The sequence below is a fragment of the Pteropus medius genome, unplaced genomic scaffold (genome assembly GCF_902729225.1).
Source record: "Pteropus medius unplaced genomic scaffold, Ma_sr-lr_union100, whole genome shotgun sequence".
Classification (NCBI taxonomy): Eukaryota; Metazoa; Chordata; class Mammalia; order Chiroptera; family Pteropodidae; genus Pteropus; species Pteropus medius.
This window is the reverse complement of record NW_024355205.1, coordinates 35,368,101-35,383,079: the sequence shown is the minus strand read 5'-3', so window position 1 is coordinate 35,383,079 and position 14,979 is coordinate 35,368,101. Positions and strand designations below refer to the sequence as shown.

Here is a 14,979-nt window from a genome sequence, read left to right as displayed (position 1 = left end):
TTTCCTTTTGAATGATATTTTTTAATTAACTCAGAATGACTGTGTTTTGTATTTGTCCCGCAGAGCGGATAGTAAAGATATCACTATTACTTGTGTTCCGTTGGCGTCTCTAACTCGGTTGATTTAACTAGTTGAAACTGATTTCCCTCATTTGACCTTGATTATGGACCAGGCTGAAGGGAATGCCCTGGTCGTAGGTGGGGTTTAGATTAGACGACAGAAAGAAATTCTTAACTGCAACTACAAGATGCAAGACACAGGTGCAAGAGACACTGTCTCGCCTCCGCAGAACTCCGGGATTCTGGGGGCTAAGATTTGTCTAAGTGAACGGCCCCAGCTTTGTGAGTGGGCTCAGTGTGTGTTTTTGCCTTTTAAGTAATCCTCTCTCCCTCCTTCCTTCTCTTCCCTTCCTTCTTTCCTATTTCTAGCTCTATCATCTCCATCTCTGTTTCTGTCTCTATCTATCTCTTCACGGTGTCTTCCTTCCGGGGAATGGGAGAAGAGTTAGTAAAGGGAAACCACAAATGACATCGTTTCAAATCGTGTGGTTTTTCTGAACTTTTTTTTTTTTCCTGTTCTCAACATGGTAACTTGGATGGTTGAAATCATGTTCTTTCTACTATTAAAGTGCTCTCCTTTATTCACAAAACGTGCTCTTTTGTCAATTAGCATACAGAGTGTTATTTTCAGCGCCGTATTATTTTCAGCACTAGTGCCGATGATCATGACACATTGCTAGGTAATGTAGTATTATAAAGCAGAATCATTGCCCAGCGGACTGCCAATCATCCGATGGGTTGAGAATCTGTTTACTTTAAAGCATTCCCTGAAATGTTAAGGGCTCCCTGTGGTGAGCTTTGGCAATGAGTGGCCAAAAGGAAGATTTCAAAATATAGTGAGGTTTCTTGGATCTGGACTATTTGGAGAACAGTTAGAGAAAAAAGGGACCAAAATATGCAATTTGTACTTAAGGGGAGAGGCAGGTTGAACATATTTTTAAGACCAAGTGAACTGTAGCGCTGTGACTTTTGTGTTGCTAGGAAGCAATTCAAAGGAATCAATCAATTTTGCGAATGGTGACTAGCACGATTGTATAAATTGGCATGACCCTTTGACTAAACCTGCAGCTTTTGATATGCATTTGGCTTTTTGTACTAGAACCTCAGAAATAAAAGCATGCATGCTTGTTGGAAGTCTGCACTGTTTTCAATCTTTATTTTTATGGTATCGTCTTTTGGCCTCCTGTGGAGAGGTGGGCTTGTGTCTGATCTGCCACGGTGTGCCTGTTTTTTCAAGAAATTTGTATTTGTAGTTTCGTCAAGGTTGTCCATTTAAAAGAGAAACACATCCTTGGAGAATGTTTAGTGTTGGATTCTCAAATGAGTGAGCCCATTTTGGCACCCCTAGGGTTAAAGACCCTCTCGGAATCTACAGGTCCTGGAAAAGGCGATTTCTAAACTCAGCTGCTTAGACCCATTTTCTTTTTTCCCCGGCAAACAGGAAATGGAGCCCTGAAGGCTTTTTTTTTTTTTTTTTAGTGGAAAGTGTGTGGGAAGGGGGCATACCGAAGATGCCCACTTACAACCCTGAGCCTGACCCAGACTTGGGGGTCTCTGTGTGTTTTTTCTTCCCTCTCTCTCTCTTTTTTTCTATTATTTTGGCAGACTTTTTGGAATGTCTGGGAGCTAAGGGCTTTGCTTCATGGAGCAGAATTCTGAAGCAAGAAAAAGAGAAAGTTATAGACTAAACCACAGAAATGTAAACACGTCTGCAGCTAAAATAACTCCACTTTCATTGAAAACACTCCTCCTTCACAATCAGACTTCTGTGTGCTATGGTCAATAAAACTGCATGTTAATAGCGATCAATTAATAGATTGTGTTGCCCGGCCTTAAAAGTTGAGGGAGTTTTAATTATTATTTTTCAAATTAAAGGAGTGCTTATTCCCTCCCTTCCCCTGGGGTTGGGGGGACTTAGCTTTCTTTCTGGCTGTTTGCTGAAATCCTTGGCTGTTAAAGTTTGGAGAGGGAGGGACATGAGTAGTTTTCACTTGGTTGGAGAGTGTGCAAGAGCACGCTCTGGGATGGGTTGCTGGCGCTCCACGTAGGGACAGTCGTGACGGTCCCCGCGGGACATGAGTGAAGAGAAGGTACGCGCAGGTAAGCACGATTTTGATGCCAGAACGCACTTTTTAACCAAAACATCTGGAGGGGCTTCCTACAGCGCGCCCAAGGTCGATGAGCTGAACCTCACGGCTCCCCTTTCGGAGGCAGCTGGTTTCTTGGGGACACTATTCTTACAGGGCTGCTGTCATCGCGTCGTCCGTCAGGCCGGGGTGTCTCCTCGGCTTCCGGACATCCTGACGACTGCATCCCGCCCTGCCGAGCCCCCGCGGTCCAGTCCCAGCGCTCGGCGAGGGACGCGCAGGTCGTGACTCTGGGAGCACTAAGGCAGCGTCACCTGGGAGGCGCGTCTCTTTATTAGTCTCAGGGCGACCTCGTCTTAATTCTGAGTAGCATCCAAAGCAGTCGGTGGTCATCTTAAACGTTTCCTGCAGCAGCCAGTTTTAACTTTTACTCTTTTTAATGTCTGTAACGGCAGAGGCTCAAGGAAAAATATTTCTCACCGAAAGCGACACCAAGTTACGAGGAGCCAGCTCCTCCGCGGCTTCCCGACCGCCCTGTCTCGGTCCCTCCCCCGCCTGCCGTCCGGTCCCCGTCCTCTCCCCTCCAGGAGGCGCGTCCGGGGCTGTTCTCCCGCCGGGGCCTGGGCTCGGTGGCGCTCACGTCGTCCCAGCTCCGCTCCTCCTTCTTCCCCTCTCTGACCCATTCGGAGCCGCCAGCTCCGTGCTCGACCGGGGCAGCGTCCAGACCCGCCCGCGCGCCCCGGCTCGAGGGCGCGCGCACGGACGCGCGCCCCGGACGCGAGCCCCGCCCGCGCGTCCCAGTGGCCCTGGACACGCGCCCCCACGCACCCCGACACGCGCTCGACACGCGCCCCAGTGGCCCTGGACACGCGCCCCCACGCACCCCGGACACGCGCCCCGGACGCGCGCCCCAGTGGCCCCGGACACGCGCCCCACAGGCCCTGGACGCGCTCCCCATACACGCGCCCCGGACGCGCGCCCCAGTGGCCCCGGACACGCGCGCGCGCCCCCACGCGCCCCGGACAGGCGCGCCCCCGCCCCGCCCCCGGCTCGCGCTCCCGGCTCGCGAGTCGCGCGTCGGGGCAGCCGCCCTGCTCGGCGATTGGCGGGAGCCGGAGCCTCCCCAGCCGGCGCCCACACCATGGGCTGAGCCCGTCGGCGCCCGGGAGTCAGTGCGGCCGGCTCGGCGCGCACGGCCAGGCACGCGCGCGGGCACACGCGGGCGCGGACACGCGCGGACACACACGTGCGCGACACGCCCTCCCCCGACGGCGGCGCTCGCCTGCCGGTAAGTCTCGCGCCCCGCGCGCCCTGCTGCGTCCTGCGCTGGTGGCGGCGGGGACGGTGACGGCGGGCGGCGGGCTCTTCCGACAGCGCGGGGACAGGTGGGGCGTGCGACGCCGGGAGGGATGGCTCTCCAGTGCCTGGGATCTCGGAAAAAGCGCGCGATCGGGAATGTCTGGAGAGGAGCAGGCACCCCGAAGTCGGCGAGGGTCAGGAGAGCGAACGGCGGGCGCCTCCTCTGAGGCAATGAGCAAAAGGTTATTTGTTCTTGTCTGGAGTGGACATGAGGCTTGAGTTAAAGCCCACGCTTGGCCGACTGTCACCGCCTGGTCGGTCGGTCCTCGGGCGCGTGGGCTCGCCCTCCGACGGCGCCCTGGCCGCGCGCTGCTGAGCCGGCTGCGCCTCTCTCCTCAGCTTCTTCTCTGTCCCTTCACCTTGTGACAGACACCTCAGCCCGCATGGGTTCGGTTTATGTTCTTCCAGTGTTCGATCTTAATTTGAAAACTTGGCATGTTTAAAAATGTAGCCTGTCATTTCTTTTTATCAGCTAGCCTTCTTGGTTTCTGTCTAAACTCAGGCTGCCATTTATTACTATCATATATTGTACAGATGTTTTACAAAAGGCACTGCATAGAGTTATCGTTAACATTTTTAAGCACAAAAACTTGGGCGTTATTATTAATAGAAGACTAAACTGCCCAATAAGATGGATAAATGGTTGTAATGCAGATATGGATTTAATACAACTTTTCGTTGATACAATTTGGTTTCTCCTTCAAAAGAACTTATTCATATGTGCCACAGATTTAACACTCCTTATGTTTCTGTAGCTTCTGTAGTGCAGAAAACTTTCAATGTGGTAAAAAAAAACACACCACATTTTATTCTTCCCAGGGTAACATAACATAGGGCATAGAGTTTATTTGCCACTGGGACTATTTTTTGAGTATTTTCGGTTCACTCCAAGAAATTTAGAGCCCTTGTATGGCCTCAACTCGCCATCACCTTATCACCAGGAGAACTGTCACATTCCTGGGTTTAACCCTTGCTCTGCTGGCGACAGCTTGTGCTGGCTACTTCCTCACTGGGAAGACCAGGCGATAGAAGTTATAACCCCCACCCACCCCTTCACCAGATAAATTAATTCAGATTGTGTGTCAAGCAGTGAATGAACTAATCATACCATTGAAATTACAATTCTAGCGGAAACAGGATGAGCTATGCAAACTTGTGGTTAATAAGTAAAGCTTTATAATTCTAAAGAAAGGTTTTATATGGGCTGCGGACATCACAAGTGCTGCTTGTGGCCGGGTAATCCAAGCTTCGATTGGAGTCAGTGACTTGGAAATTACACTAAACTAGTAAATGGCTATTATATCGTTTGAGTTATCAAAGAAAGTATAATTCTAATTATACTTATAGTTTCAGTTTCTTCTCTTTGCTAACACTTTATAATTCATTTTTAATAAAAAATTCAGGGTAGAATTGTGGTACATAATTTTACATCTGTCTATTATTTCATGGTGAGTTCTTGGCGATTTAATCTGATGTGCATTCGTTTGAAAATTAATGTTTAACATTGAATGGATTATGCAGTGGGGCTGCTTGTATGCGTGTATATAAACACCTCCCCCCCCACACACACTTCTCACGTTTTGTTTTGTTATTGAAGAAAAATCTTGTTGAATTTCTAATCTGATAAAATCAGATATCTTATTTGTGGTAAGGGCTAAGATCCCAGTGGAATGCCAGATATATAAATAAGAAGTAAAGCACTTCTGAAAGATGTCGATCTTGATTTATAACTTATGCACTATTCTAAAGCGTTATATATTGTGCCTATGTGGAATATATTGTATCTCATACTATAAGAAGGTAATAGAAAACTTTCAACACTTTTTTCCTAGAGTTAAGATTCGCTCTGATTTTTTTGTTAGCTATCCTTAAACGACAAAAAAATAATAATTAAAAGGGGGGGGCGTTATTTCTTCACAAGACAGAGGAGCTAATATTTCTAAAATCTTTTCCGATTTCCTGGTGGCGAACTATCGCAGGTCAGCATCAGTCATATGATATGGAATGGTGGGGAGACATTGTCATGTTGAATAAATATCAGTGCTGCCAGCTATTTCATGGAATTCCATTCAGGAGGTGTTGACATAGAGACACCTACACGTTTCTCATGAGACTTACGGAGCCTGCAAAGCCAGATGTGGTCAAGGTAGCTGAAATCAGCGGTCAGTCCTTGCGAGCGGAATCCCGGCTTTTTGATGCTTTGAGTCAGTTTAAGGTGGGAGTTGATCTCTGTAAATCCAAGTCTCTTTGTCACCTCCTGGCTTCATCGCCCTTTGCTTCCCGGGCAAGCTTTTCCAGTGAGGAAGAGGATGCCAGAGGAGTCGGATTTTCTTTCCCCGATGTGTAAGGACATTTGGGCATTCTCGGAAAGGGTGATCCTTCAAGCCACAGCTTTTCTTTATGATCTACACCTTGAACTCGAAACTCTTAAACCCTTTGGAGTAGCGTTTGTAAGAAAAACAAGCGGGCGTAAAGGACGTATTCAAATATTTTGGACACGATTTCAGATAATTTTGATCCTCAGTGGTGGCAGGGTGAGTTGGAGTTTTGGGAGGACTTTGAAAGTCACTGTGGTGATTAGGGGTGCTGACATATGGAGTCTGTATTGTCGATGTTCATAACGACACACTTGTTGGTCCTTCTTTGTACCCTCCCTCGGCATATTAGCGGTCAATCAACTGTACATTACGCATTGTCAATATGCACCTTCTCACATTTAGAGATTTAGAGCAGCTATGCTGTAGATAACCAGGAATTTTCAATGGCCGGACTGTCATCTGAATTGGTTTTTCAAAATAGCCAGGGGGATGTTCCCCCTGCCCTTTCAACGGTACCTTTATTTCAAATATTTTAGTATTTAAAAGAGAGAAGATTTGATGCTTTATGTTTGAAACGCTGCAAATCTAGTGAAGGTGGTGAACGCTGGTGATCTAAAATTACTTTCCTAAATTTAAGTGTAAGTAAAATGTAGACAACACCAAGAAATTAAAGGGTGTGTCTAAAAATGGAGCCCTGGGTCTAAGTTTTAGATTTAAACTAACTTTTAAGTTCTTCTATTTTTACAGTGACATGTCATAATCTGGAAGACCCTGATTGTGCATGAGAAACGGTAATTTAACAATGAAAGTGAGGGGTTTGGTTACCTCAACTCAATGCATGTGCAAAGGGAGTTTGGTTATGTGACTTTTTCCTATTTGAAAATGGCTGTGTGCGAAGACATCCTCAAAGTGTGTAAAATAGGTCTTTTGAATGAATTTGTCGCTTTTATTTATTTATTTTTTATTTTTATTTTTTTTTAAACGCTTACAGCACCTGGTCTTCCTTGGTGGTCTCCCATCCAAGTACTAACCAGGCCCGACCCTGCTTAGCTTCCGAGATCAGATGAGATCGGGTGCGTTCAGGGTGGCATGGCCGTAGACTATCACTTTTAAAATGATAATTCTAGAAAACTAGAGGTGAGATCTGATCTAGGACAAGCCGTTAGCATGTCTAAAGGTTTTAAAAACCTAGAACCATAGCTGCCTTCTTTTAAGACATACCCTATGATTTTGAATTGTTTCAGTGGGAACGATGTGATTTTCACACGTGCTGGTATCTCATACGAGGTTCCTTTTAGGAATAATATTATTCCAATAATTATTCCCCCTGGAAAGCACACTCTAGGGGGAGAAAAACATCCCTCTAATGAATAGGAAAGAAAACAGACATATCTACCGTGATTTTTTTTTTTTTTTTTTTTAACAAGGGAACTCTTATTTTCGCTTGATTGGGGGTGGTTCAAGCAGAGGTTCCCAGATCTTCATTTAAAAGCGGAGAAGTGTGCTGGCACCTCAGATTGAGTGCCGGGGAGCAAAGGGGCTGAGCCCTGTTGGGTGACATACCATCGTTGTCGTATATCCATTAAGTGATCCGCGGTTTTTGGTAGGAAGATTCATTTTCTCTGGCATGGAGTGGATTACGGATTCTTGAGGCTCAGTAAGGTAGTTACAGTTGCCAAGTAAAGACGGAGTAGGAGTGTACGCATTTTTCTGTGCTCGAGACAGGGGTGTGTTTGTAGCCACCGTGAGAAAGTGTAAGTGGGTGCGCAGCTGTTCGCTGCGTTGTGGACACAGATGAGCTGGTGGCGGTCATCTTTCCGCGTGAGCTGAGGTGGACACCAGGCTGTGAGCTCTTCGCAACTGTAGGAGAAACCCAGGATCTTACTGTTAACTACCCATCGCCTTAATCTAATAAACTAGTTGGAGTCGGCGATGGGGAGGTAGCCATTCCTTTCTCCATGTGTCTCTGATGCTTGGGATTCTGCTGGGAGCTGGACGGAGTTAGCGTCTCAGGCTTCAGGGAAGATACTGAGAGAAGCGGAAGGCGGGATCACAACAGCACCACCCAGGCTGGTAAAACTTTGGACCCCAGGAGTGAATTCGGTCCATTTCAGGATTCTTACGTTGACATAAAACCCAGATCTAAGCAGAGTGTAAATAATAACCGAAGTGGTGAAATAAAATGTTCGAAATACAAACCACTCACACATACAATCTCAGCATAAACCTTTTTAACTCAATGTATTAGAAAGCTGAGGGTTCTTTTTATTAGGAGCCCAACGTGTTGAAAAGAAACCAATGGCTGGCTTAGGAAGATTCTAAGACGATTTTACGTGTTGAATGGATTCTCATTAAAATTATAGCCAACCTCACAAAGCTGACGTGAGCCTGCTGCCGTATTTACACATCTGGGGCTGTAATTGCACGACATTTAAACTTTTGCAAGGCTGGCTCTTTTTGCAGCGTGAGATACAGCAGCGAGATAACAGCATAAGCAAAAGGGGAGGAAGAATCTGCTTCTTCAGTATCGAAAAGTACTTTCTAGTCCAGAGCTGTGCCATGGTAGATGTGTGTGTTTGACCGTGGCAGTAAAATTACTTCATGAAAGAATTCTAAAATGAAAATCATGACAACAAAGGTCACGTCCAGGAAATATCATACGTCTTTTCTGGAGAAGGGATTTCGGTCAGCGTATCACCAGTATCTACGCCACGTTCTGGAAGCCCACCCAAAGCCCCTGCTGTGGAAACAGAGAAAGGAATTATTGATCGCCGCTCGAGGTAGCACGTGAGAGGATTTTATAGCTGAAGTCGTATCAGTCCTAAAGTGGCTTCTAATCACATCTCGTGATGAAATTTGATTTATTTTTGCAGCTTCCTAAGACTTGTAAATTTAGGCGATTAAACAAAATGTCCCATAAGCACAATTTCTCCTAAGTACTCCATACCCAAATTGCAGAACCGGAGGCAAGTCAGTAAAACGATCCCGTAAGTGGGTAGAGCCCACAGTGAACTACCAGAAGGCAGGAAAGGGGTCCATTTGTGCGCATATTAAGATTGCATTAGAAACTACATTGAGCGTCAATATAATTTTTCTTTGCAAAAGTTAAGCATTAAATTACGTTAAATTTTCTTTATTAATTTTCAGCAACTCGGAAACACATTTCTCAATCCAAATTTATTGCTCGCCTATTCAATGAGAGCAATGGCCTGAAAGAGAGATGGGGAACATGCCTGAATTACTCTCTTCTCAACTAGTTGTACTGACAACACGCAAATAAAATGCCAGCCCCTTACTCTCCAAACGCTAGTAGTTGCAGTGTCCTTGGAATAAAAATACCCTCAAGGCAGAGATGAATGCAGAACAGATGGCATGCAGAATAGGCAGAGATTGGTCTGTGGTCAGATTTGACCCAGGTGGCGAAGGTTCAGGACTCAGGTGGAGGAGGCCATTCTTGGTCACAGAAAGGTACGTGCGAGGAAGAGTCTAGCGAGTACCAACTGTGTGGGACATGCACGCTGCCCTTTCGGTCCATGTCGTTGCCTTACGTTCTGGGGAAGACGCCAGGCGAGGCACCGCGTGAAGCCTCAGCTCATGCCTTCAGGGAGGCGAGATACAGGGATGGAGTGAGTGCATATGCCACGGAATCTACAAAGGGGGTGAGTGCATATGCTAATGAAAAGTGGCACATTCGTTGGGCGCCACCTGCTCGGACCAAGCCAGAGTGGCAGTGAGCCAGGACCGTACACTGCACAGTGATGGAAGGCAGTGGCTTTTAGGGCCGTCTACATCGAGTGCTCTGTCACGTCGGTGGCCGTGATAGAGACTGACCCATGCAACACGCTGGACTTGCTGTGGGACCGCGGCTAGGTGAGCACAGTTACCCCGCCACAGAGGCCCAGTCCCTCTCAGGGACTCGTGGGAGAACTCCGCCTTCAGTCCTGGCATCAGGAGTAATTGAGCGTTTGGTTGGATGCGGACACGCGGGCGGGCCCGCGGCGCCCGCTGGCACACACAAGAGACCCGCCGGGTCTGCTCGGGGGAGGGGAAAAGGGGAGGGGGGGACGGGGCGCAGGAGACCCAGCCCTTCTGGCTCCAGCTTATGTTCTCACCCTTGTCTCTCTTAAGCCTCATCTATACTATCTTGCATCTACTTCTGCATTTAAAAAACCTTATCATATCGCGTATATCCTCATAGATCACCTAAGCCCCCTTTTGGAACAAGGTAGAGTATAAACAAAATAGTCCATCTCCTACGAATCGTACAGGGTGGGGAGGTGGCGTAGGCAGGAGGGTCGACATCGGGCGCGGCCAGTGTTGGGGGTGTTGGCGGAGCTGCCTGGGAGCTGGGTCGTGCGGTGCGGGAACTGCCGACTACTCCTCGCCCCCCGGATTTGGAGGGACCAGGCTAGACACCTACATCAGCAACCCAAGTGTGAAGTCAAAAGGCAGAGAAGGAAGTAATCTTGCCAAGGGGAAAGGAGAGCGTGACGTTTGGAGGATGGGAACTGGGACTCCTACTTCAGGAGAGGGCTCCGGCATGGGGTACGTGTCCCCACAGGTCTTTCTCCCCACAAGCCCTTGAAGGAGGTGCCCTAACTGCCCTCATTTTCCAGAATAGCGAAGTGAGGCTCTGCGCGCTAAGCCCACTGATATAAGAGCCAGAGCAGAATCGGAGCCTGGGCGGACGGACTCTGCAATCCATGCCTGGGCGCCGCTGTCTCGAGTGCTCCTGGTCAGAGCGGAGGAGTCACTTACGGAAGTGACAGGTGACAGGAAGGGAAAAGGGTGACACAGAGGCTGAGCAAAGGAAATAGAACGTGAGTGTCACGTCTAGTTTTAAATTTTCCCGTAGCCACATTAAAAAAGAAAAAGACACTGAAGTTAATTTTAATAATCTATTTCATGTAACACTTGTCCAAAACATTATCATTTCAAATGTAATTAATATAAAACTATTGTTGAGATATTTTACATTATTTTTGTCTATTAAATCTTCAAAATCCAGTGTGTGGTACACTTACAGCACATCTCATCCCGGACCGGCCACATTTCAAGTGTCCAGTAGCCACGTGTGTCTGGTGGCTGCTGTCTTGGACAGTCACATTTAGACTGTTCGGCATAAGAGTTCAGATTTAGTAGAATTAGTAACCATGAGGTCGGCTACAGGACTAGAATTCTTGTGTCTCTATTGGCAATATCACTCAAAATATCACTATGGAACCAAATATGCTAGTGTGAAAAACTTGAAGATAATGTGTCATGTTTAGTACTACATCTGCAGCTTTAAAATTGGAGGGAATATGTGTATATAATTTCCTGCTGACTCACTCCATGCTTTTAAAAGGCAAAAAAAATATCCACTCACAGACTAGAACTTTGTATGCCTGGTAACAAATAGGGCCGCTTTCATTGCAATCATGCTCTGAGAACTTTGTGCATAAAATTTTCGTTTGCATGTTTCCCGTTTAAAGATAATCCCGGCGCCATGACACATTTTCTATTTTGTATGTGGACAGTTTCTGGAGAATAATACAATTAGTCATTTTGAAGAACAGCATTCTTGAGGGGCTAGCATCCCAGAGAAAGAAAGAATATCAATCGGATGGATTGCTCCAGGTTACTTTCTGAGTGCACATTCATCCAATTTGGTAATGGCAGATAGCATCTAACACGAGCCACCCCTCTGTACATAACACTGAAGTTCACGGCGAAGTCTAAAAATGTCAAATCACATCGCTCACATGCCACTTGCGACTGTCGGTGTCCTATGTGCAATGTGTCATCGAGTAACTTAGCCCTTTTACCGTATGCAGATAGTAGAGTCGATTTAATTTTCTTTTATGCAAAGTTAAAAAACCTCACTGTAGATTCTTACTCATTCACATTTCCCTGAATAAATTTGTTTTCAGTTCAGCTCCTTGTCTGCGGCGAACTCCTCGTCTGTGCTTCCTCGCGGAGAGTTTGTTTTCATCATCACTAGTGCATGATAAGGGAATTCCACTCTCTTTGTTCTGGTTTATTTTTCCCTGTGGTCAGTACTTAGTGTAAAAAAAAAAAAGTAAACAAGCAATTCAAAACCGTGTTAAATAAAATATATGTGGTTTTTCTCAACTTGAATTGTCCTATCAAATTTAACAGCTAATTCAGCTCAGTTAGTAATTGGCAACCAAACATTGAGAGACAAAGAATACCATGCACTATTTTTTTAAAAAAAACCAAACCTCTGAACTAACAGGTATGGCTGTGCGTTCTAGTCTGTACTATTCTGCATCTCTGGCTGTGGGCAAACAAAAAAGCAAGGATATTTTTCTTGTGCATGTAGGCTCCGCTGCTCTCGAGGTGAATTTTGTAGCTGAGTCCTGTTTTGTCCTCTGTGGAGCATCGGCCACCAGGTGGGATCCTTTCAGAGGTACCTGAAATCCTACTGTGTGTCCACTCGATGCTGTGCATTGCGTTCCACTTCCCCATGTCCCACGGGAGGACAAATTTAATTTAAAGTCTAAATTATATTTGAGAAGTCTGAAGCACATTAAGACTTCCTAAATAATTCACTCGGGGTTGCGTTCAGCGAGCATGTGTAAATATGAGAACGTGAGAGGCAAGTGGTCTGAACACAGAATGAGTACGAGACCGTATTGATGTAAGCCACATGTGCTCAGAATCTTGGAGGAAAAGCCGTGTCATCGCTGGCAACCAGAATCTGCGCTGGCCGTGTGGCTCGTGTGGGAAGGGTCATGTCCAGCTTCTTTCGCGCTGGGTCCTCACGGTTCGTCACATCGTCAAGGAGGACGTTGGAGACAAACTGCTAGACGCAGGATTGTCACTCTTGGGTGCGGCTCTCAACTGTGATGCAGTGAAGGTGACAGGGACCCAAAGGGCCACCTACTCTAGCCCCAAAGAGATTCCCCGCCAGCATCTCGGGTCGGGCGTTTGTGGGCATGAAATGGCCACAATGTGCTTTTGAAAACTGCTTTTGAAAACTGCTATATTTAGTCCAAGTAGGATCAATAATGACAACTGTAGAGGCTTTATTTCCCGTCGGGCTGAGCAACTTTTCATGCTATAGGGATGTGTGGGTGGATTCAGAGACATGACAAGTAACACCCAGTAGAGTCACCTCGTAAAGGAATCTGAGCTTTGCTAAGTGTTTCCTTCTTCCTGGTGAGCTCCAGATTCCCAGATCGGCTGCAGCCTCAGCCCTCTCTCTCCGGCCCTGGTCTTGCTGCCTTATTAAGTGTATGGACTGCACAGTTTTGGAACATCCGTGTCAGCGAAGGTTCGCCTGCAGTGGACACACGCGGGGGCTAAAAGAAACAAGCCAGCGAATCTAATGAAATCAGGCTGCAGATCTGAAGCGAGTTTGGAATAGCCTGTCCTTGCTTTCTGTTCTGTGTCTGGTTTTCATGGAAATTTGTGTCTGGGAATGAGGGGGAGCCGGATGGATTTGCTGGCGGCAGGTGCCTGCGTTCTTTGGCCCTGGCCGTTGGGAGTCAGGTCCAGGGACCTCCGTGGAGGGGAGGGAGACAGAGGCTTTGGGAGATTCAATGAGTGCCGTGCAATCTTCATAAGACAGTGGAGATTTTCGCAGACTTCCTGATTTTTGAAAAGTATTCATAAGTCTGCCCTCCCTGGGATTTTCAGGACAGAAAACATACTCCACTTACTGTCCATGCTCTATGAATTTACCCCTTGAAGTCGTCACAAAATCATTTCTATGTTCTCTGATGCCGGGGTACATTACGCCCAAGATTACGAGTAAAACGATTCCATTTCTTTCTTCATCGAGGGCATGGCCAGTGCAGGTCAGGACAAAGTCCAGCAGTGTCATGGTGGCCCCGCTGGAACTATGGGCCACCTCTCCAAAAGGCTGGGAGTGAGTTCGAGTGAGTTCAAGGAGTAGAAGTGCGAATCAGAAGGAGTTTTGTTTGCACGTGCAGGGGAAGCGAGATTAAACACCTGTTTTGTCTTTGCTCTAAGCAAGTGAAAGTAAGACTTGCCCGCCACGCATCTGAGAAAGTTAAAGCGCGCGCTTCCTTGTGGGAATGAGCTCGATTCTACTGAATGCGGAATGGCGGGATGTCCCGAGGACACGTTCCTTCCTAGACGTTAAAAACTAGCTGGCTGTTTTGAAATCAGTACAGTCACCTGCTTCCTCTACATCAGGGTATTCTTTATTTCTTCCCTTTAAAATTTTTTTTTTTGGTTTTGCTTCTGGTACTCGACACCCATTCGCTTTTAAAACAAGAGGTAACACGTCTGGGAATAGTCGCTTAAAGAGCGTAATTGGTGGAGTGTGGCTCTTTCAGTTGTAGCTTGTAGAAGCCATTGTGGGGACACCCCGAAGCACAGTCTTAGTATTTATAGGTCACCGAAGCATTGCGGTTAAACACAAGAAGTAATGATATTTTGTGACCCAGTTGCCCTTGGCTTAAATTAGTGTTTTTCAACTTTTTTTCATGACCAGCCCCCTAAGGAATCTTTTCAGACAGTTTTTTTCTAATTACTCCCTCCCCCCCCCGCCACACACATGAAAATTTAATACCGCAGATATACTGTATGTCTGTTGAGGTATTTTATATCATATAAGTATACATATACCTACATTCGAGTAAATCTGTGCTTTAGGTATAAAAAGAGTAAGCCTTTTTCTCATCCTCCAAGAACCGAACTCAGCCTCCCAGAGAACCGAGGGCTTAAATACTCAACGCCAAGGCTTAACTTCCAGGGGATTCTGACTGCCGAAGAGGAAAGAGCGATGCCAGGGCAGGGTCTCAGAAAAGGTAGCAGGAGGGGAGGAGAGCCACAGGAAGCCAGGGCGTCTTGGTGTGACCTGCGTGCAGAGCGGCAGCCATTTGAGAGCCCCGCGTATTTCTTAAGCCAGCAAGACAGCTGACCGCATACTTTCCACGTGATGGAAATATCAGACTTGAGGTGGAGGCGATCAGATGGTCCCCAGACACGCCCACGTCGCAAACACGAGGCCCCAAGAGAGGGCCAGTGTCCCCTGGCGCGTTCACCACCGGAAAGGCCACCTTTACTTCCGCCCCGGGCAGCGCTTTCTGAGGCGGTCTGGATGTATACACGCAGGTCGTGCGGCCGACTTGGTGCCGCTGGGTCACATGGACGCTGCTTCCCCTCCGGTAAAAATGGAAA

General features: G+C 47.1%; 1 protein-coding gene and 1 non-coding gene across 2 annotated transcripts in view; one reads left to right on the top strand and one right to left on the bottom strand.

Annotated features, from left to right (window-relative positions):
- The first annotated feature begins 3,361 nt into the window (after window positions 1-3,361).
- The window catches only part of ERG (ETS transcription factor ERG), a 240,853-nt gene continuing 229,235 nt past the window's right edge, over window positions 3,362-14,979 (top strand). The window contains exon 1 of the mRNA XM_039857350.1: window positions 3,362-3,434. The gene's annotated coding sequence lies outside the window, so the exon portion shown is untranslated. The remainder of the gene's footprint in view (window positions 3,435-14,979) is intronic.
- Window positions 6,806-6,924, bottom strand: LOC120599059 (5S ribosomal RNA). The gene has a single exon (XR_005651799.1). It is a non-coding gene; the product is annotated as a 5S ribosomal RNA (ribosomal RNA).